We start from the raw sequence: 24,552 nt of genomic DNA on the forward strand, positions 1-24,552 counted from the left end.
GGGAAATCGGGGTATGGGCCTCTTGGGACCTTAAATACCCTATACTACTTACTACGTCATTGGCATTCACTGAAAACGAATTATATTACAAATATTTTCTTTTCCAGTAATTACAGCATTTAAAATGAAAATAAATATTACAGTGAAATAAAATCCGGAACTGATGATCTTTCAACAGTTAATACCATTATACATCAAGTATTCAGTTTGATTTTATTTTAACTTTTCAAGACTGTTCAAGACACACACAGTTTTTAGACACATTCAAGTTTCACTCGTTTTAACATTAATTTATTCATTTATGTTAGTACCTGTTTTATTTATTTATTTATTTTCTAACCCGTCCCCACAGAAAAGCAAAAAGACAGAGTACAACATATTACAAAAAAAAAGAGAAAATAAAAACAAAAAAATACAGAACAAGTACTCAAATGCACTACATCCACACTACTGCTGCAGGAGGCATGACCATTCGTGCGACAGCCTTGCTTTAAAATGGTCGATCTGTTTTCTAACGGCCTGACCTTGTTCCTTAACTTTATAATGAAGACTAATATATGAGTTACGTGTCCAGAAAGGTAGTCACAACAGATACTTTGCATAATGAAAGTAGTAGGACCAAATTTGCTTAACGTCAGATTTCTGAAGCATTCTCCAGAATTTTGCAATATACAGAATATGCGGCAGCGCAGTTGCGTTATACAACCTAGCTAAAATCATGCGATTAAAACGGAGTTTGTTTGCCACAATGTTACTATATGACCAGGGTTGCCAAAACCTTTAGGGACAAAAGTGTCCAAATCAGCCAAAAAAGGACACTTTTAGTGTCCTTCTAGAAAATTAGCCAAAATACAGGATTGCCACTAGGAATTTTCAAAAACTGTGAAAAAGTGCCGAAAAACCTGTGAAATTCGTCCTTCTTAGTTCTGCTACCTAGCGGTCTGTTACCTGCATGAGTTCTACAGGTATTTCCAGCTTTGACAGAAACACTACCTATAAACTAAGTTTAGTGCTAGTTCAATTTAAAGAGATGGCAGAAAAAAATCGTCATGAGAATGTCAACAGAGCGAAATGTTATACCGATTATCGATACCGCTACCCATCATAGTCGAAAAGGAAAGAACCAACCATAGAGATTCATTTTCACTTCGGCATTTTCATAAGTTATGCGAAAAAGATGCGAGTCTTTGATCTTCAGTAGCTATTAAGGATCTTTGTGTGCGACAAGGTCCGAACGGCTGTACCAACGAAATGTCTTTTTTGACCTACATGGTTTTAAGTTAAACGAAAGACGTCTATCACCTTAACCACTCAGCCAACTTGTTGTTGAAGTGGTTAAAATTGTTTAACAAATCCTCTATCTTGCCGTTTTCTGAACATTTAGATGTAGCCATGAGAAAGACTTTTAGAAAGCATTGGGTTTAGAACCCTACTCAGATTAATTTCTGCTCGTTTTGAGTTTGACTTATTTTAATTTCTGTTTGTTTTGGGTTTCATTTATTTATTGATACGGATTTGTGGTAGTTGTATGCTTGGTAGATTATTTGATTCTATTTTTGTTCATTTTTGGTTTAATGGAGTTCTGTACTATTTTTGAAAAACCTATCTTATGCAAAAAGTGTTTTTGATTAATAGAAATCAAAGACGGGGTAAGCATCCCAACTAGAGTAATTTTTGCCCCTTCTCCCCTTATTTGGCTAGGACTAAAGAACCCAAATAATGATATTTAAAAAGAGAAACTCATAAAAAACATGTAAATTTGATTGTTTATACTTTTTTCTGGTGAACGTGCTATTTTCACCCCCCTTCCCCAATATTGTCCCTGTTCTTTCTAAAATATAGAAACGCTTCAAGATTGTAAAAATTTATATAAAATGAAAGACTAGATAAACATAAATTCGGGACCAACGAGGATGTGAGGATATTTATCCCTTCCCCCTCCCTTTTACTTACTTTCGAGAGTTCCCTCTCAAACATTTAAAAAGAAAAAGTCGTACAGTTCGGGTGAATCATTGTATTCGGTCTTAGAATGACTTTTGGAGGTCTACCTCCAAAAGGGAGGAAGGTCTCCGACATCTCCCTCCCTCCATTTTTGTTTCAGTTGATGTTTGCTACAGAGTTCTGTATTGCGTCTAGGCTAAGTGTAAACACTAAGTGTATGTAAAATTTCATAAATAAAAAATTAATGAAAAAAAATAGAAATTAAATAAAATAGGTACTACGCAAAAAAAAAATTGTTACTTGTCTAGAATCCAGTAGTCACGCGGGAAAGACTGCATCGAGAAAGACCAAGATGCTTAATGAAAAACAGGTTTCCACTAGATATGAGACTTTGCTCACTCCATGACAAAGACTTTTACTTTCGTTTTTTGGGGTTGAAGGGGCAAAAATAAGGTACCTAGATTAGGTCACGTATTTAATATATGCTATGCTTTACGCCCACCCCCCTAATGTGCAAATATATAGCCTAATATTGTCTCAAAAATATTATTTTTTTATCCTATATTGTTTTCTTTCATTAGCATTAGAGAAAAGCTACTTCTCGCGTGACTACTGGATTCTAGACAAGTACCAAAACATTTAATGGCGATTAGCCCACAACTGTGACAGTCGATTGATTGTACACATTGTTGACTCTGATTTTCAAATTGAGATGGAGAATTCTATTAACGACAATAATTAACATTTCAGTAGCACGCTTTTATTTGTCGTCAATGTGTATTACACAACGCGTAAGAGAATGCGCCTTGAACTTAACACACTTGAGGAACATCCATTTTAAGATTGAAATTTCGTCAAGTAATTCACACTTCATTACGCTTTGGACAGGATTAGATGGTTTTGCAACAACATGTAAAAGTACTTGGGGTTTTCCGGCTAAAATTGTGGCTTTGTTTAAAACAGACACATGCTTTTTTAGAAGGTGTAAGTATTTTTAGTCTGAAAAATTGACAGCATTATAAAACTCATTAGACTATCTAACGATAATTTTTCTTTAAAACAGAGGAAACAAATATTTCGTGCTTTTTTCAGTTAGAATCTATATTTTGTGGTAAGGTGTTGCAGAGTACGTTTTGTGTTCTTGCGATGTGACTGGCTTACATTAATCAACGTTTCAGAAATGATCTATAGCTAGAATTAGGTCACCAAAAAGTTTACAAAACTTATAATTCCAAATTTTAGCCTCTCAGCTGTTACATAAGACTGCAGCACTTCTTTGCCTGCATTCTACTGAAATAACCCTGAATAATCTTACCTACTATGCATAAGCCATCCGTTTTCAAGGTCTTCCCACTAGGGTTTTTTACGTAGAGGATAATCGTAGTAAAAAGTAAGAACAATTTAAGACCATTTCATATTGAACAGGTGGTCACATAAACCTGAAAGGAGCACGCTTGATCAGAAAAGAAGGCTCCAGTCTACTTATTATAGATAAATTGTTATCAGAGGGAGTCCAACCCCCTCCTTTGCCCTGATTTTCCCTTCAGCTCTATTATAACACCTTTAGTATCGGATCAAAATTTTGAAACAACCGTTTTACTCAGAATAATCAAGCAGTCTAAAGAATGTGCCTTCAGGGAACTTGACCCACACAATCCTAACGAAAGGAAACCAAATTATCCAAATAGCCCATTCTCATAGATACATTTTAGTAAAAAAAAAAGAAAAAAAAGGACTACCATTGCGGCCAGCTTCCAATATATAGTTATTAGTAAAAATGTCGCAGCTCGTTTTAATTGGAGTCATATTTGAATTGACAATGTGGAGACCCTCCTTAGGCCTCCCAGCCTAGGTGGTGATTCTTAGGAGTCAGGCCTAAGATAATTCATTTTTATATCATCCAAGAGCCAGGGTTATGGAACTTAGTTCTTGGCAGTAGTTAGAGCAAAAGAGCGTAAATGAAGAAACAAAACTGCGCAGTCTGATTGGCTTGAAAATTGTAAGGTGGAAGAAAAACAGCCTATGCCTAATAGATTTAATATAAGGTAAAAAAAAAAAGTAAAGAATACGGCATTGGACTTTACAGTCACTACCGGCGGTGCTGATCTCTGTTTTTTGGCCCTTCGGCCAGGAGGTGCAATGGGGGGGGGATTGGGGTCCAACCATCCTGTGCTTTCGCACACCCTTCCTGTGTACCTTCCCAAATGTCTCCAGGTACCCATTTAGAGCTGGGTCGACTTTGGCTGAGCTTATAGTCACGCCACTGACCCCCGTTCCAAACCAAATAATTGGATACACTAGGATTCGAATCCTCGCCCACTCGCATAAAGAATCCTAAATCCAGCGCACCAATCCACTCGGCTAGGATGGCTAGGACGGCATGGTTATTTTTACTAGCCATGGACTATTTTTAATCAGATGGACTTAAACACTTTCATTCAGAAGCCCCCCCTTATAAAAATCGGATTTAGAATAGATTTGATGACAATGAAACCCACCTTGGTTTCCCAACCAAGACCAAAAGATGTTCTAAGAATATTTTACTGATTGAATACAAAATCTCAGAGACCTTGCACTCTGGGCTAATGGGACTTCAACGAGTAACATTTTGTCTTATTGACGCAATTGCTTAAATAATTCTTTTTTCGCTGATCGGCTTTAAGCTTACAGAATGTGGAACCAGGACTTACAGGTTTGAGGGACCAAAGCTGTATTCATAGGGGTAGTTACTGGTTTTGAACCCCAAGCCCCCCCCCCCAAAAAAAAGAAGAAGAAATATCTTTCCGAACCGTAAAAAAGTAACAAAAAAACTCATTCAAACGAACTCTTGATGCGTTTTTTTTTAAAATTGTAGAAGCACCCTACCAAAAAAATGCCCCTCACCCACGAAAAAAAAAATTCTGGATACGGCCTTGAAAGGAGCCACTACTACTACAACTATTACTTCTAGTACTATTGCTACTGTTACTACTATTACTACTTCTACTACTACTAATAATAATAATAATAATAATAATAATAATAATAATACTGCGATTACTTCAAAGCCTAGGGTATTAAGTTGAAAATTTCAGGAAATTTTAAGAGGGAAGATGAACTGAATCGAAACTACTGCTACTGCTACTACTATTACTGTCACTGCTATTAACACTAAGGGGAATGTTGAGGGGATGGAAAACTAAATCAAAATATACTATGTGCAAGAGTTTATCAAAAGAGGCATATCAGCAGTGTCAAGGAACTACTTAGGGCATTAAGTTAAGATTTTCTGACCAAGTAGAGGGGAATTCTGAACTAAACAAAATCCGTCATGTATGCACTGCAGGGAATGGTTCAGAACAGTATTGTGCCAAGGGCTTTTACTTTTTACTTAAGTAAAAGTACCAAGTATTCCAGGAAATATTTACTCAAGTATAAATATCAAGTATTTCTCTAAGATTCTGCTTAAGTTATAAGTACTTTAAATAATGTACTTTAGTACTTCCAAGTACTTCCACGTATTTCCACGTGGAAATCAAGTATTTCCGCAGTACTTCAGTAGTTAAGCATTGAAGAATTTATGCTTATAATTCATAAGTCACCACTGTAGTATCTACTTAGTTTCCAGTTCCAGGTAGGTACTGCCGAAGACCAAACAAGCCAGGTAAACAGTAAGGAATACCACTTGTAGTTGTCTCACAAAGTCAAATACTTGGAAGGTTCCATCCTGATAGAACCTTCCTTGTCCTCATATATCTGGTTCTGAACCCTGTCAAAAAAGTACCTAGCAAAGACAATAGAAATTGTTTTCTAATTCGATTATCAGATACAGGAACTCTTAGATAATGAAAATGTGACCCATTTAAATTTAAAATATCAGAGTGCTAGATAGTATGAGCAATATCAAGCGCACCATTCGTCACTTATTGCTACATAACAATTTAATTAGATTTCTTGCTTGCTCTCTTCAAGAGTATTAGCTTTTCAAACATAGAATCTCCAAGTATTTTCCCATTTAGGGTAAAAATTCCCCCAACAGGCCTAACATAGTTGCTCTGCTGATGCAGACAAAGGAAATGCAGTTAAGTGTTCTGAAGACTTTCATTACTTTTGGGTAGTCTTTTAGCATGGTTAGTTCTTTTTGCCTATCAGTCACATCTGAAAGAACCTCCACTTCCAAAGTATTTTCATCATGTTCACGATTGTCCGAATTGTTTGCGGTAGTTTCTCACTACTGTAAAGTATTCATCAAAAGAAAAGTAGCTAGCTCTGTAATTTGTCTCAGCCTTGTTAGCAGCTTTGGAATATTCAACTTTTCCTGCTTTTTCTACCAAGAATTCAACAGCCACATCTTTACTCTCACTAGGAAGCAATGTGTTTCAAATAAGAATGACTTGAAGTGGCAACAATAATTTTTGGTGTGGATTTGTCCCTCGTCCAGGATAGCAGGAAATCTTTCCTCCAGACCCACATAAAGAGGACATATCAGCGGCTGACAAAACCTCACTAAATTTTTCCGGTTTTAACACTCTTTTCAAAAGATCAAATTGAAGGGTAAATAGTTACAAAGTGGCACTTTTCTTCCCTGAAGGATATCCATAGCAATTACTAATGACTCCATGACTTTCGTGTATTCTTTTAGATAATCTGCATAACGAGAACCAAAGCTAGATTTCTGCAAAGCATCAAAGGCATCATGACGCTTCTGATTTTTGTGATAATCCGTTAGCATTTTAAAACAAGAATAAGTCATTTTGACCTGCTTCGTCTTCATTCTTATCACCACTTACTTGACTTTTATCGGTAGATATTGTGGAAAATTCTTTAAATTCTTTACGGAAGTTTAAAGCATTGTCAGTTAATATTCCACGTACCTTTCTTTCAGCCATAGTTTTGTGTCTCACAAAGATATCATTCCGTTGCTCAGCAATTTTGCCGTAAGTATGTAATCCCTTAAAACGTGAACATGCAGGTGGAAAACATTTCCACCTAAGATCTTCGTCAAGCAAATGGGTAGTCATTTCCAAGTAATTTTTATTTTTAGCAGACCAAATGTCTGCAGTCAAGTACATATAAGTCTGTCAGTCCAAACTCATGAATCATAGTCTTCTTTGCTTCACAGCTGAAATGGCCCCATCTGTATTTATTTTCTGTTAATCTAAAAGAACTGTCAATTCAAAACAAAAGGCAACTCGACATGCACCATAGTTTCCTTGTTTAAAATTTCAGCTATTTGGCGCTGTTTTGGAAAAATAGAATCCCTTGTTGGACGATTCAAATTTCTGGCAGCGAGTGTCTTTCCAATAAAGTTGCTATTGAAACTGAACACTGGTCTAAAAGTGCTTGAATACTTAAGTATCCTCAAGTACTTTTAGTTTTTACTTAAGTGCGAATATTAAGTATTTCTGGAATTTTTCACTTAAGTAGAGTAATCATTCTGAGCTTATTTACTGAAGTAACTACTTAAGTACTTCTACTTAACTAATTCCCAACACTAGTTCAGGAGGATGTTGAACTAAATCAGAACGCCTATGTGCATGCAGGTTGCCCAAAGGGTGAATCAGTAATATATAGCTCAGGAAGGGCTCACAGTATTAGGCTGAAACTTTAAAGTGAAGGACATCGAAACTAAAGGACATATTGAGGGGGATGTTGAACTAGCAAAAAGGCAATCCACACATTCTGCTACTACTTTTACAACTACTAATACGACTACTACTACTACTACTACTACTGAGCCTAAGGCAATTAAGATAAAATTTTCAATGAATGTATAGGGGTATGTTGAGCCAAATCAAAACGCAGTAGTTGTTTTCAGTTTGCCAAGTCTTACTGTGAATGCTTGTGTTTGTGACTGCAAAAACTTACGACTTCAAATAATTGCAACTCTGAATACATACCACTGTGACTCTAATTACTTTTCACTTTGACTTTTGCTACTTTGACTAAATTTCAAGTATATTTCTGTATTTTTATATATAATTACTAATGTTATAACCTATTTTTTAAACCTTTTTTTCAATTTAATTTTTTTTTGTAGCTTCAATTTTCTTATAACTTAAAATTTCGTACATTATTATGATTTTCTTGTAGCTTCAATTTTTTCGAAGCAGGAATTTTTCAGTCTAATTAGAGAACTTTGTTATAAATTTAAAATAATGATTTAGAATTTGTATTTATATTTAACAACAAAAAATTTTAAATACGAAAATGAAATTTGGAATTTTAAAATATAAATTTTTGGGGAGGTCAATCTTGGAGGGAAAACAAAAATTTAGAAAATGAGAAACAAATAAGATTTTGCAAATTTCAAAAAAAAATGCTCGTTTTCAATTAAAATTATTTCGTTGAACCATTACGTTTTTTTCTTGAGAAATGAAAATTTCGATTAACTTAGAACAAATGTCACCAACAAACAAATTTTTCAATTAAAATTTCAAACAAAGATAAATGCAATTATAATGCACTTTGAAGGTCAAAACTCAAACAATCTATGGATTTAGCTAAGAATTCCCTCTCCATCATCCTTCAGGAAGTTTCAACTCGATAGCTCCAGCTGATCGTGGTAAATTCATGATTGACTTTTCAGGAAATTTATGAACCTTTTGACCTAGGGTGATATGCATTTCTAAATCTTTTATCACAGTAATAACATATAGATCAAGTACGAGCTTTATGATATTCTAAATGGTTCTTCTGCTTCAAAAAGCTCTGAAAAGACCCCAAAAAGAATGTCCCCCTTGAATTGGATACACAGCATCTACTATAGATTTCCCGAGAAATTTCCAGAAATATCCCAATACAGGGGCAAATCCAGGATTTTTTTAGGGGGGGTCGCAAAAATTATTTTAGGGGGCGCAAAATAGGTTGATCCGATAAACGTGCGTTAGGAGCAAGTTTAATTAACGCAAACTTGAGTTAACTAAGTAAATTACACTACTTTAGACTACGCTAAGGGGGTTGCCCCCTCCCCCCCCCGGGATCTGCCACTGTCCTAATATATAGCTGAATTTCGCAGACCCATCAACAGAATGGTCTTATTACATCCTAAGTCTAGAAATGTCTGGAAACCAGCTGGGGATATTGTTCCGTCTCTGTCCTGGTTGCACGTTACTATTAGTATCCAAATTGGGCTTTTAGGAATTTTAGGCCTGTTAAATTATTGCAACCTGGATATCTACCAGAATTAGTTGTCGAACCCAAAATAATTTGGCGGAATGTCAGAACTAATTTTTATGTCGTCCCTTTTCAGAGTCTGAGTATAATTAACCTTTGTATGAGAAGGAGGTCATAGTAATCAGACGAGTATGTAAAATTTCAACAAAACTTGTATGAAAGATATATTTTAATGTCCTAGGCTCCTTTCGGGGGTATCTGGATAAAAGTGACCTGTTTGGGGTGGGATATAGAAAGTATGGGATAATTAAATTCAACCATCAGGGAATGAGCTAAAATGGCATACATTTTCCACCAAACTTAGTTAGAAAAAAACCGTTTTCTAGTAACACTTTTTATGTTCTAGGATTGAGTCAATCTCTTCAGGGATGAGAAAAAGAGATTTTTTCAGCGCTCGTCATAAGAACTTATGCCGGAATTAGTCGTCAAATTCCAACCAATTTTTGTGAGAGGTAATAGATAGGGCCGATAGTTGTGCCTTTTTATGCTCTGAATCTGATTAAACCTCTGTGAAAGGGTAGGGGAAAGGATGTATCAAATTAAAATTTTGTAAGTCTAATTATTTTGAAAGGTGGACGAATTTATAATATTTTATACCAAAACTGGGCCAAAAACAACAGTTAAGGCCATAAGTGTCCTATCCCCATCTGATTCTATGAGGGGGAGGGGCTGAATTCATATCAATAACATCCATAAAAAGACATAGTTGATCCCAGTTACTTGCCTTTAGAGGTCTATGTCCTAACCCATGAAAGGTTCCCGTTGCTGCAATACTTCACGGTTGCTCGACACTGGGGTCTAGTTAATGCTAATGCCTGGGTGTTCTTAAGAATTGGTATTGGAGCACCACCAAAAATCACTGTCCAGATAGAAATTACATCTTTTCTTCATAGATTCACATATGTAGAATTTTACTGGAGCTGCAATTTGAAGCTTTGAAGTTAATCTCGAGCACCCGCTTTGGTATATGCTTCCTCGACAAGTCGCATCATTATAATTTCTCGTACCCCAATAAACTTTTAGAAACATCCCTATCTACATTAGTGCTCAGTTTGTGATTCCCCAAGATTTTGACTAGTAACGCTTGATGTGAGGCACCCTACAGATACTCGTATTGTGCGTTCTTTCCTAAGGATTAATAAAAAAAAACTTTTTTCACAAAATAACTTTTTCCAAGAATAGTAAAGAACTCCCTTTAACAAAAAATGAGCAAAAATAAAATCAAATAATCTACCAAGCGTGAAACTACCACAAATCAGGATCGATAAATAAATGAAACCCGAAATGAACAGAAATTACAATAAATAACCGAGTCAAACTCAAAACGAGAAATTAACATAAGTTGGGTGCAAATGATAGCTTGGATACACTTACGCTATTTTGATTTGGTTAAAGTTTAAGAGTAGAAGTAGCCCCGAAAGATTGAAGATAATACCTTCAGTCGTTCTTGGGATACTGTTGAGATGCTTTATTGGGAATTAGCATTAACACAGTGCATTTTGATTTAATCTTAAAGAAACATTTAGTTTTTAAACAAAATGGAAGAATAGGAGGGTGGGAATGGGAGGGTGGGAGTGGGAGTGGGATTAGTTGCCCTCCAATCACTTTCGACTATTAAAAAGGGCATCAGCCCCTTCTATTTTCAATCGAATGAGCCCTTTTCGAAGTTCTTACGACAAGTCCTTCAATAAGAAGTGACCTGGTCTAAACAAAAACAAAAAATAATACATTATACCCACTTCGATCTTTACTATAACAATATCAAGCCTTCCAATCACTTTCGACTATTAAAAAAGGGCACTTGGTCTTTCAATTTCCAATCGAATGAACCCTTTTTGAAACGACAACGCTTTCTATAAGCACCTTATATGCCCCCAGGGCATAAATTACAACCATTACCCTAAGGTCTGTTGAGGTGGTTGTCATCCTCTAAGACCGAATTTCCAGAATTTTCAACTACGTTGAACAAAATGGCTATCTCAAAATTTTGATCGGATCTATTTGGGGAAATGGTGGGTGTCAGAGGGGCGGTAGTCGCTCTCCAGCCACTTTCAACTATTAAAAATGGCCCTAGCACTTTAAATTTCCAATCAAATGAGCCCTTTTGAAGTTTCTATGACAAAAATTTCAATAAAAATCTTATATGCCCCCAGGGCATAACTTACAGCCCTTGTCCTGAGTGTTGGGGGGATGTTATTCTCAAAGAGCTAATTTCCAGGACTTTCTACTACATTGAACAAAATGGTTATATGAAATTTTTGAATGGATGTGTTTGGACGAATGGTGGGCGTGAGAGGCGCGTTAGTTACCCTCCAATCACTTTCGAATATTACAAAGGGCACAAGCCCTCTCCATTTCCAATTGAATGAGTCCCTTTTGAAGTTTTACCACAACTCTATCAATAAAAACCTTATATGCCCCCAGGGCAGAACTTACAACCTTTGCTCTTAGGGCTCTAGGGGGGTTTTTCATCCTTTAAGAAATAATTTTCAAAACTTTCAACTACGTTGAACGAAATGGCAATCTCTAAACTTTGATTGAATGCTTTTGGGGAAATGGTGGGCGTAAGAGGGGGGTTAATTACTCTCCATTCACTTTCGACTATTAAAAAGGACAATTTCAATTTCCAATCAAATTAGCCCTTTTTGATATTTCTATAACAACTTTCTATATAAACTTTATTTGCCCCCAGGACATAATTTACAACCCTTGCACTGAGGGCTCTGAGGGGGTTATCTTCCTAAAAGACCTAATTTCAAGAACTTTCAACTACGTTGAACAAAATGAATATCTCAAAATTTTTATTGGATATTTTTGGGAAATTTGTGGGCGTGAGAGGGGCATTAGTTGCTCTCAAATCACTTTCAACTATTAAAAAAGGCACTAGACCTTTCAATTTACAATTGAATCAGCCCTTTTGAAGTTTCCACGCTTTCAATAAGAACCTTATATGCCCTCAGGGCATAACTTAAAACCCTTGCCCTGACGGCTGTGGGGGGGGAGTAGTTGCCATCCTTAAATACCTAATTTCCAAAACTTTCAACAACGTTGAAAAAAATGGCTATCTAAAATATTGATTGGATGTGTTTGGGGAAAAGATGGGCGTGAGAGGGGGGTGAGTTGCCCTCACTTTACTTTTGAATATTAAAAAAGGCACTAGTCCTTTGAATTTCCAATCAAATGAGCCCTTTTTCAAGTTTTTACGAGAAAAATTTCAATAAAAACCTTATATGCCCGCAGGGCATAACTTATAACCCTTGCCCTGAAGACTGCGGGGGAGTGTCCTCCTCAAAGATATAATTTCCTGAACTTTTAACTGTGTGGAACAAAACGGCTATCTCAAAATCTTTATTGGATATGTTTGGGGAAATGGTGGGCGTGGACGGGGTGTTAGTTGCCTTCCAATCGCTTTCGACTATTAAAAAGGGCACTAGCCATTTCAATTTCCAATCGAATGAGCCCTTTTTGAAGTTTCTACGACAACGTGTTCTATAAAAACCTTATCTGCCCCCTGGGGATAATTTGCCATCCTTGCCATGAGGGTTGTGGGGGGGTTGTCATCCTCAAAGACCAAATTTTCATAGCTTAAAACTACGTTGAATAAAATGGCTATCTCAAAGTTTTGATTAGATGTGTTTGGGGAAAAGTGGACATGAGAGGCGGGTTAGTTGCCCTCTAATCACTTTCGACTATTAAAAAGGGAACTAGCCCTTTGAATTTCCAATCGAATGAGCCTTTTTTGAAGTTTCTACGACAACATCTTCTATAAAAAACCTTATATGCCCCCAGGGCATAAATTACAACCCTTTCCATAAGGGCTATGGGAGACTATCCTGCTCAAAAACATAATTTCTATTTGGAAATCAACTACGCTGAACAAAAAGGCTATCTCAAAATTTTGATTGGATGTATTTGGGGGAATGATGGGCTTGAGGGAGCTAGTTGCCCTCCAATCACTTTCGACTATAAAAAGGGCACTAGCCACTCCGATTTCAAATCGAATGAGCCCTTCTCGAAGTTTCTATGCCAACTGCTTCGATACGAAGGGCCCTGGTATGGAAAAAAATAAAATAAATAATACATTGTGCCAACGTCGTTCTTTACTTAGGCAGCGTGATCTTGCTGCCTATGATTTATAAGACAACGTTCTATATAAACCTTATATGCCCCCAGGGCATAACTTACAACCCTTGCACTGAGGGCTCTGAGGGGGGTTATCATCCTAAAAGACCTTATTTCCAAAACTTTCAACTACGTTGAACAAAATGGATATCTCAAAATTTTGATTGGATGTGTTTGGGAAATTATGTGCGTGAGAGGGGCGTTAGTCGCCATCCAATCACTTTCAACTATTAAAAAGGCCCTAGTCTTTTCAATTTCCAATTGAATGAGCCCTTTTGAAGTTTCTACGACAAGGCTTTCAATAAAAACTTTATATGCCCCCAGGGCATAACTTACACCCCTTGCACTGAGGGCTCTGAGGGGGGTTATCATCCTAAAAGACCTAATTTCCAAAACTTTCAACTACGTTGAACAGAATGGTCATCGCGAAATTTTGATTGGATGTGTTTGGGAAATTGGTGGGCGTGAGAGGGGCGTTAGTCGCTCTCCAATCACATTCAACTATTAAAAAAGGGACTAGCCCTTTCAATTTCCAATTAAATGAACCCTTTTGAAGTTTCTAAGACAACGCTTTCAATAAAAACCTTATATACCCCCAGGGCATAGCTTACTACCCTTGCCCTGAGGGATGTGAGGGGAGGGATTGTCATCCTTAAAGACCTAAGTAGTAAGCTATCTAGTACTTTCAAAAATACATGAAAAAATACATGGAATTGCACATGAATATACACTACAGGTTCACGTGCACATTTTAAAAAGCGTGTAAACCTATAAAGTGGTCAAACGAATTTTGAAACTATAGTCAGGATTGTATAACACAACCAGACTGGTTTTTGAGGGAACACCCATTTTTTAGGGCCAATCAGAGAGAGAGCGGAGGTTATTCTATATACGATAACTTGATTGATGATTGGATTTAAATAAAAGGAGTGATTTTTACTACGATTTTTATTATTAAGGGGACTGAATTAGAAGAGGACATTTTATTTGAATAGATATTAGTAAAGACTATGAGTAGAGCGTTAATATTATGGGGATTGGTGATTTAGTCGGCAGCAGCAGCAAAAATAACAACTAGCAAACGTGGATTTTGAAAAACCGGAGGCTGTAAACTTTGCCTTGAATGGGACGATATGTATGCTAGATATGTGATATCATTAAGCAAATTTAAGCTGGAGGAAATCAACTATGTTTTGCTGCGAAACTGAATATTGTGCATGTAAATAGACTTCAGGCAGCATTAGATGAGCTAGTGAAATATATTGATGAGAACAAAATGCATCAGTGAATATTATTGTTGTAATTATGCTCAATAAAATTGTTTCTAAATCAAAGGTATTTTTCTTTCTTTAGAAGACTAGCGTATATTTATAGAGTAGAAAAGATTCTGGTTAGTCTGAAGTTGGTTGTAAGAGTGTTAGGACTCTAAAAAATGGATAGATTTGAGAAAGAGCGAATCATGGGGAAACTAGTGCTTATGGAAAAACGTTTGATTCTAATTGATGATTTTATATAGCCGACTATTCAAAGGAAGACATTCTTTCAGGGTATACTTATCAGTATAATGAAAAGTGTTTTTCTATCATTAGACTACTGCATGAAGCTTTTACGTTGTTATCAAAATACATTTACATAATTTATTTATATATTAATCACGACACGGCAAAATGATGTTGTGGATATGCTTTTAAACACTTGTTTAGAAATTTAAGACTTTTTTTTCATGAGAAAGATGGTGTTCAATGATGATTGTCTCCTCTCTCTCTCTCTCTCTCTCTATCCCAGTCAATTTGTTGTTGTTGCTAGCTCAGTTTCATTGTGGCAGTGAGAGTGTCAACACATGAAAAAATGTTCCATACATGTCCACTATGTATGTACACACTGGGCAGCTGGTCATCATGTGAGAATTGCACAATGATTGATGTGTATGAGGTAAAGTGTAGATTATGCAACCCGAGTAAATTGCATAGAGAATATGCTTTGCAAATTAAAAGTTGTAATTCCTGTCTTGAAGAGGTGTGTGAATCTCATCCTAGAGGACACCTATGCTCCAATTGCAACTATGATAAATGTAATCAATGGGAGAATACATATCCCGGTATGATTGGAAAGAATCCTAAGCGTGATTTTAGTTTATTGCTACGAGATTGGTATCGTCGTAGATTTAAATTGTTCTGGGAGGAGGAGCCGGATCAGTGATTCAACTGTTGGAACAACAAAAGAATATGGTTTCTACGTCATCATTGTGAAGACAATGGGTGTTATGATTATAAGCCCACTGATTTTTATTTGGCTGTGACGGAATGTGATTCGTCACTTGAGGATACTGTTTGTGACATTGCTTCAAATAAGCAAATTGAAACATGTGAATTCTACAGTATGAATGAGAATAGTATTATTGACTATACAAAGAGATATGACAAGAGTGAAGTTACACTCTACTGTAGAAAATGTGACCCTGACAATGCAACACATCAGGGTCAGTATACTGTGAATTCGGATAATTCACCTGCATTAGTTTTTCTTGACAAATACCTATACCTAGTAGAAGATGAAATCTAAAGAGTAGAAAAGTCGTTTTTATCATGTATATACATTTTATTCATTTATTAATAAACAATTTCACATACATTTTTAGAAAATTTTATTCGTAGGGCACTAAAATCAATATTAAACACGCTTGTAAGTATATTTTCCACTAGAAAGTCAATCAATCGAGTTAGGTCAACGTAGATGTCGAGAAACTGTTTGTAGGTATAGCCAAGACATCTGAACATGAAAAAGCGTAGTGCATGAAAACCACATGTCTTAGTCGTTAAATCCTGTACTCTTCGTTGATTTTGAATAGTAGTTTTCCCACTGCTTTCGATAAAGTTGCTGATGTATGGAGTTTAGAATTTATACGATAGGCCAAGAGGATCAAAAGATTCAATATTCTTCGCTGTTTGAAAGATACATGGCCAATGGCATGTCTTCAAAGTCGATACACTGCTATTAACAATGATTAGGGTATAGTTAACACTTGGAATTTTTTCAATGAAGTCCGATGGTATGCAATAGGACTTGTACTGGGATATGTATGGATCCACACTAAATAAGTTGATTATTTGGTTTGTGTTCATGGTGCTAGGTCTAGTGGAACACTGCCGTCGGGTGTGATTTCCTAATAGGTTTCAAATTGACTCAATGATATTAGTGTCGGCAAATGTACACTCTAAATGTACATTCCCTGTTCATACTATGATCAAATCCTGGGTCCCCAACAAGTCCAAAACAATTACGCCATGATTTTTTGAAAACACTGAATCGGTTATTCCATTTTCAAATAGTTGGGAGTCATGATCTAGGGATTGCATGGTCAACTCGTACAGAGTTCTATGTGATTTTTTGTCAAATGATAGAGTGTACAGTGGAATACCCTTCACTTTGCACACAAGGCTAGATAGACCAAAAAAATTAAAATCGTGTAGGGATTCAGTCCAGGATCCAACGGCACTGCCACTCTTCACAAAGGCCAAAACTAATTTTGATGGGATTTCTCCATTGATAAATGATGAATCGGTATAGCTACGAGAGCCAGTGGCAATGTGACGATGATTGGTGATCGTAAGGGGGACAAGAAGTTTAATGTTGTTGCCATTGGCTCTTATCTTTTCCACTTCCAATGAAACAGAGCTCATAACCTGTTGTTTTCGAACGTGGATAATTGCCGATGTAATAATAATATTTACATCTGCTGCTGCAGGAAGTGTTTTTCTCAAAATGAAATTCGATGGGTCCAGTTGCAACTTTATGTCAATCTTGACATTGGGGGGTACCCATGGGGATATATTGAATATCTCATGATTTAATTTTCCAACCAGATGATGCTCCTGGCTCACTGCAGTAGTCAACTCGCCGTCAGTATCAAAACCTGATCGATATTCATAACCCAATGATTGTCCTCTCAACTCCTTGTATGCCTTTGGTGTCATCATCATAAATTGTATGTAGCTTGCATAGTTTGATAAATTATTGCTAGTGCTCGCCAATGTTCCTTTAATAAATACATTAATTTGTTTGAATAGGTTGTGTAGAATACAGTTTTCGTAGGAGAGACCATCGGCAACATTTGGAGTTGTATTATCTGACTTTTTCTTCATCGCAACATTTAAATCAATAAATGTTGATGACAAATCAATGATATAGTCTTCATTGGAAAATATTTGAAAGACTATATTTTCCGAGAGGGGTTGTTGGGGGTGAAATTGTTCATAGTAGCCATACTTGACACTGACTTCAACATATTCAGCATTGAATAGATTCAATGAGGAACTGATTGAAGGATGTGATTCCTTGTGTGGGGAGATAAGTCATCTTAAGAGAAGAAATCCTTCTTTGATCTAACAATCTTTTTCTTTTTCTTCTGCTTATGGGTCTTCCTTGTTTTATTCCTCAAAGTCCTTGTTGATGTCCTTTGCTTCCCACCTGGGTGAAGACTGATGAGTTAATGACGCGCACGCATCCTTTTCAATCCCTCCCTATTTTGCTGAGATTTTAATTGCTCACCAACGGCTCTTGCTGAAGATCTAATATTTTCATTAACACTCTCCTTGAAATTCTTACCCGACCCCCAGTCCTGTAGTGTTGAGGCAGCAAATTTTGATGCAGCAGGTAAAATATATTTTCTGGCAAGGGGTAGTGCAGAACGAAATAGCCTAGCAAACCAGCTACCAAGACCATAGCCAGATATTGTAGTACGCCCCTTGTAGTAGTCCAGTCCATTGCCTATTTCACGTGGACTCAGAGCACCAACATAGCAATCGATATCGGGACAGACAAATGGTATTCTTCTATTGTTCATTTTAGGTGATTGTGTTGGTGTGGCCGACAATGGGTCGAAAATGACATGTAATCACTGCTATGCCTTTTGTTATTGCTAGAGGATTACCGAATTCACTTCTTAGTGTTAACTGACAGAGTTCCAAATACGAAGTGTTTACAGGATAATACTGAAGATGCTTTATATTATAGTGATGAACAAGTTCATGAGTTGTTTTTCGTTCAAGAACACGTAGGAGGGGTACATTTGAATTACCAACTCTCGATGTTTCCACAAAGGATGCATAGAGAAACATGCAAGAGTCCGAGGCGAAACCAGGTGAATAACCAGCAAAAATAACTTGATCCATCCCGTAAACGGTGCCAGCATTTTTCCCATTGATCAAATTCTGTTTATAGCCAAGAACATCTCTCAGATTATCATTGAGAATGATTATTTCAGTGTCAACAGGTGAGGTAATGTTAATCCTATCGTGTTCGAATGAATAATTAAAATGGAATGTACCATTCCTACGATATGAGAATTTTCTATTGATTGTACGACACAAATCTGTCATATTATCGTATTCAATATATTTCAATTTGACATGTGGATATTCGTTAGATTTAAGTGCTTCAACCCATTCATAGTCGACAAAGAGTGACCAATCGAATGGTATAACTTTTATATCATACACACGATCCTTTCTCAGGATGTCGTAGGTATTTTTGAGAATACAGTCGACAAGAGCCACTTTATACGCACCATCGAAATTGATGGCGGGGAGAATTTCGTCCAAAAATCACTTGTTTTATTCAAGTCGTTGTAGAGAGGATCGGAAAGGTGGGGCAGATATGCTACATAGAAATCATTGAATATTGTCAATAGCTTGAACACCGATCCAAGATTCAAAATCGGGGTTGTATCCAAACCACCGAACAAGTAACTTTTTCCTATCCCTGTGAGTACGAGTCTTTAATATCTTTTCAATTTGATAGATTTCACTATTATTTTTAACTTTTTGTAGTTTATAGTCATAAAAGCCGCCGAGAATCTCTTCATCTTTGGTATCGCGGAAACGATTAGCTATGGGTTTAGTGTCTAGGATTTTTACCACTTTAAAAATTTCTGTGGGCCACAAGTAATTCCCCTTTTCAAAAACATTAGTTGTTCTATTAATTCGAACAGTATCACCAACATAGAATATATTCTTTTTCTTGACACTCGATTAATTTGAACACTGTTTAAGAAAGGTGTCAATTGTATCATGATCAGAATGATGAACTTCCATTGGGGTTGAGTTGGACAATGATCGATGAGGTCGTTGATTATAAATCAACATGATTTTATCTAAATCCCGAATAAAAGCAGATGTATTTTGCAATGTGCAATACCTTCAAATTAAATGTCGAATAGTTCTTATCAATATTTCGGTCAATGCAGCCTTTATAGGACTATGACTATGATAGAGCAGTGTATTATATTTCACTAGTACTTTCGCAACATGGGGATTAAGAAATTCACTATCGTGATCCGTTTGAATTTTTTTATACGAATCCTGTTCGAGAATACTTTCTATAACCTGAGCAACGTCAACGCCTCTCTTTGACCCCAATGGAATCGCATATGCATAACTACTATAAACACTGATTGCAAGTAGAATGTACTTGTACTATGTATTGTGACGTCGTTGAATCTCATCTAGAGTTAGGAGATCTGCTTGCATTATATGAAATGGGAAAAAGGCTTTAGTTTTTCGATAATGATTAGCACGAAGTCTATGATTTCTATGTAGAGTGTAACTTGATTCATTTTGTAGATAGTCTTGTACACTTTTAGTGTGAACACCAGTGACTTTGGAAAGAGTGGTGGGGTAAATTAAGCTCCCCGCCTCACCAATATTTTCATAAACACCTTTCAGAAGTTCAACCATTTTGAACGTAAACAGGTAGTGTAACGTCCGCTACCCTTTTGTATACTAGTTGTGGTTGGTGATGGGGGTGATGGTGACATGATACGTTTCCGCTTTTTTCTAGCTATCAATGGTGTGCTTCTCCTTGCCACCATTGTCAAGTTTCCACTAGGTGTGCTAGTATTTTCCAAGATTGATTTAAAATCTTCTTCTTCTTCTTCCTCTTCTTCCTATTTTAATGGTGTTGTTGTTGTTGTTGATGATGATGACGAGGGTGCATGTTCATTTAATTTTTTTAGAATTTGTCTATTGCTAATAAGGCTTTTGGGGAATTTTAATGTATTTAGAAAGTTGTATAAATGAGCGTCAAATGATAATAGTCCTTTACTATTTGTAACCATATCATAGATTAAATCAAGTAGATTATAGCTGTTGCCCTGAATTATAGTCCCTTTCCCATTGCTCTCAACTTGAATATGATCTTGACCACTTTCCATGAGATAGGTTAGGAGTCGTTTAATTTGTTCAACAAAAGAGTTGGGCATTAGAATTACAATTTTCATAACAATATAAACCAAATCCTCCTTATTTAATTGTTTTACAGCAGAATCCTGAGGAGATGATTATTTTTTGTGATCAATACCACTGGTCTTCGCACAATAGGGCTTATGTTTGTCCACTCGGTAAAGTGCATGTTGAAGTAAAAGCAGATTTTTATCATCCTTAATATCCTTGTTGTCAATGAATTTAATCAGATTTTTCTAAAAGTGCTCCACAGGTTAGAGAACGAGTGCTATTGGAGTCAATTTGTGGGGTTTTGCCATTCTCTCACTCTGTCTTTAAAGAAAACTGTCTAAGAGACTTGCAATTATTGGCAGCAAAAGTGTGTAAAAGCTACCGCCCGCCTGAAGAAGGCGTTTCTTTTTAAAATTATTTCCTTTCTTTTTAGAGGCTAATGTACGTACAATGGAACGATGTTGCTTTGTCTGCTGCTTAACTATTTCTGGCAGTTGAACATTACCCTCGGTCAAATTTAAACAAAGTTCAGATATTATATTAATGAAATCATTAACAATGCCATGTTTGAGTAAGGCTTTCCTAAGCGAGGGTTTTGAAGTTCTTAGAACTGAAAATAAATGTCTATTTTCATGTAGTTTCTTCAGTTTCATGATAGCAACTAATAGCCTTTTTTAGTGTTCACGGGGAGATATACTGTAATTTCATTGTCAAAAATATCTGCTACTACACACTGATCCTAGGGTGTATTTTGATATCGATCAAATACTATACAGCCGTAGTGTTTATTAGTTGCCTGATTGTGTTCTGAGGGTATGAATTTAGTGATACTAGGGTATATCTGTTTATTGAGGGATACTAATGAGCTAGAATCACAAAAAATTCTGTGAATAATATAGTAGGTAGTGCTCTGATGAAAGAGATTGTGTAGAACCAGAGTAATGGAAATCTGTTCATGATGAGAGCGAACAGTGAACAGTTGTAGCATTTCCTGGGACCATTGTTCAATAGATTCAGCCAGATCGTCAATAATCAGCCAAGATTTTGGTTCAATAATGCTGAAAACATCAAGTCCCTGTAAAAATTGTATCTGCACCAATCCCGTCGTACCAATTACTTTTATTTTATCGTATGACTCCTACCAAGTAATATGGCAGTAGTAGATTTTTTTCGGTTTCTCCATATACCTTTTGTTACAATTTCTAGTGACTTTAGTAAAGATTGCTTTTTTTCCCGATATTAACTGTCCACACAGAAATGATCTAAGTGATCTTATAAAATGATAATTATTCCCTTCAACAGTTCACCTAGACGACTAACTGTAGACTATAGCTGTCTAATGACTAAATAATTTCCCTATTGCTGCTACTACTACTACTCCGTTCAAGAATAATGAGGAGAAGAAGAAAACGAATAAAGAATCATATTTTCTTTTACTATACGCATAAAAGTAATAGCACTTTACAAATACTACATTGAACATGAAAAAAAATTAAACATGAAAAAAAAAAACTTTTTTTTAATTTATTTATAATAAAAAATACAGCATTTACATAAGCACTAGAAAAAAAACACTTTAATTAATACACTTTTTTTAATTTATTTATAAAAAAAAATACAACATTTATTAGAATATGCACACACAGTTAAAATAATATCACACACTTTTATTTATAGCATTTTAAATTTGAAATGGGGTTCCCCCCGGAGGTCGGCCGCTGCAGCTGCCGGGAAGTGCCTCGGGCCGGGAAGCGCCCGCTGCGGCGGGCCGGGGGGCAGAGTGAGATGGGCCGGGGCATTAAATAGTGGAAATTGATCTGACTTTCACACAAACACACACACACACACACACACACATTGAAAATTGTTTGTGATATAGAAAAAAAGAATTTAAAAACACCCATCACCCAAAACACCCTCCCACCCAATTTGTACTTTTTTTAAAATGAATTTAAGTTAATTTTTGTAGACCGAGTTGTTTTCTGTAATCTACACATTCAACTCGGTCTGTGATTAAATAATGACCGTGTGGTAGTACCTTCACACCATCCTCAAGTACATAGACTTTGTCCGATATGGTCGACATGGTGTTTTTCTGAACTCTAACTGTGTAGTTTTTAAATTGTAAAGAGCGAGTTGCCATGACTTTCACTCTTGGGACTAAACTACGTTCCACACAGTTTCTATACACACTCATGTCGAAATTATTTTTTACAAAGTGTGTAGGTACCCCCTTGCAAACTTGATTGATATCTTTTTTTGTGCGTTTCCACACAGTATACCTTCGGCCCAGGAAACACACCACTGGATATCAGATCGCTACCCGTTTCAGATTTTAACATTAACAATTGATTTTGGGCCTGGCGTTTCACTAGCTCTGGGTAGCGGGACTCATCTAAATTAGTGTAGTCCATTTGTGAGCTAATGTACTCGCCATTTTCTAAATCATTCAATAGATTTTCAGTTTTGACTATTAACAGGATTGAATCAGTGTCCCCGTAATACACTTGAACTTGTCCCTCAATCGGCCACTGTACCTTGCATACATTATAATAAAATGACACTATGATGTTTCTTAGATATTTCAGTTATTGCACTCCCGCCTGAAATATTTTTATTTAATACAATGTTTCTTTTCTTGCGATGTAGGAGCACCATATCAGAGTCTATGATTGTGAACGATGTGAAGTTTGGATCCGCAATGAGTCGAGCACAATCTTTGGGATTGGTTACAATGTAACATCGACTTCTGTATCGTACGCTTTCGCACATTTTACCGAACGCTGAGTTCAAAATGAGTTTATAGACTTCTTTTTCAACTTTGCTTTTCGCTTGTGAACGCTTACTGACAAAGGTGTCAATAAGCGTTTTCATGTAAGGCTTTTGATCAAATTGGAGGGTTCTATGAATCTTTATGACTTTGAAACCATTGGACACCATCCATTTCAATAGCACGTGATGAAAAACAATATTCTGTTTCGGGTTGAGGTCGGCAATTAGTTTTTGTTTTGAAGGTATCCAGTGCATAATCCCATCCTCTACTAAATATAAATTGTAGGGGCTCAGAGAGTCCCTACCCACCGGACTATTTAGGCACGGAAAAACAGAGTCTTTTACCGAGTCATGGATTTCCATGGGTATTTCACCGTCAATTTAAAAAAAAACATCCCTGTGCCCCATTCTCCTTAACGCCAGTAATATCGGTGGACTTCAAAACATATGGATTTTCAAGCCATTTATAAATGCTAAACGGTAAAAAGTAGTGAGACATTACCGAGGGTTAAAGAGAATTCATATCCAAAAAAACTGCGTCCGACTTTTCATCGGTGTGCTGTCCGGTCGGATCAGTTTCCATGATACGGTCCCCGTAAAAAAATACCACCCCTCATTGATCTCTCTACACACAGATGCTGATCCACATCGGCAATCAGACCTATTTCTTCTTTGCTGATTTTAAGTATCAAGTCCATCACCAGATGAGGAGTGGAAAAATAATAACCTAAATCCAACCCAAAGTCCCCATAGATTTTTTCCGTATTTTTGCACACAATGTCCAGAAGAGTGATTACGTCACTGGCCAAGTATAGTTTACAATAATCCCACCCATTTATACATCCCTCCTTTGCCCAAACCCTTTTAGCAAATTTGTAGTCGCTAGTGGTGCACTCACTCTCAGTACTAGAATTGTAAAAAGCTTCAATGGGCGGCAATGAAACCTCATCTAGCCTCGAGTCAGAGTTGTAATAAGCATATAGGATATATACCCTTACACGTTAATAAATCATACGTTTCATCATCAGGGAAGCGCTGTTTAAGTCATTATTGGAATTGTGTATAAAAACAGGAACGAAATATTGCTGTCTAACGTTTTAATTGCACGACTGATGTGCTACCCCCTAAAGTTACTCCCCCCCGATGTATTTTCCTCCCATAAATTGTCGTGGTTGATCACCTTTCTTTTCCCCCCATTCCTTACGTCATTGCTGCTGTCCCTCATACAAACGCAAAATATTGATAGATTTTGATATGAAACTCACTCCTCTGGTGATAGAAGAATGGAGTGAGTTGTATAGTAAAGGTACAAACATGCAACAATCACTGATTT

The 24,552-nt window shown here is 36.5% G+C and overlaps 1 protein-coding gene across 1 annotated transcript in view; it reads left to right on the forward strand.

Moving 5' to 3' along the window:
- Positions 1–24,552, forward strand: part of LOC148940441 (uncharacterized) — a 309,073-nt gene that overhangs the window by 66,524 nt on the left and 217,997 nt on the right. The gene's annotated exons all lie outside the window — the stretch shown is intronic.

This window comes from Artemia sp. Qi Xiang Cuo, chromosome 19 (genome assembly GCF_049724085.1).
Source record: "Artemia sp. Qi Xiang Cuo chromosome 19, ASM4972408v1, whole genome shotgun sequence".
Classification (NCBI taxonomy): domain Eukaryota; kingdom Metazoa; phylum Arthropoda; class Branchiopoda; order Anostraca; family Artemiidae; genus Artemia; species Artemia sp. Qi Xiang Cuo.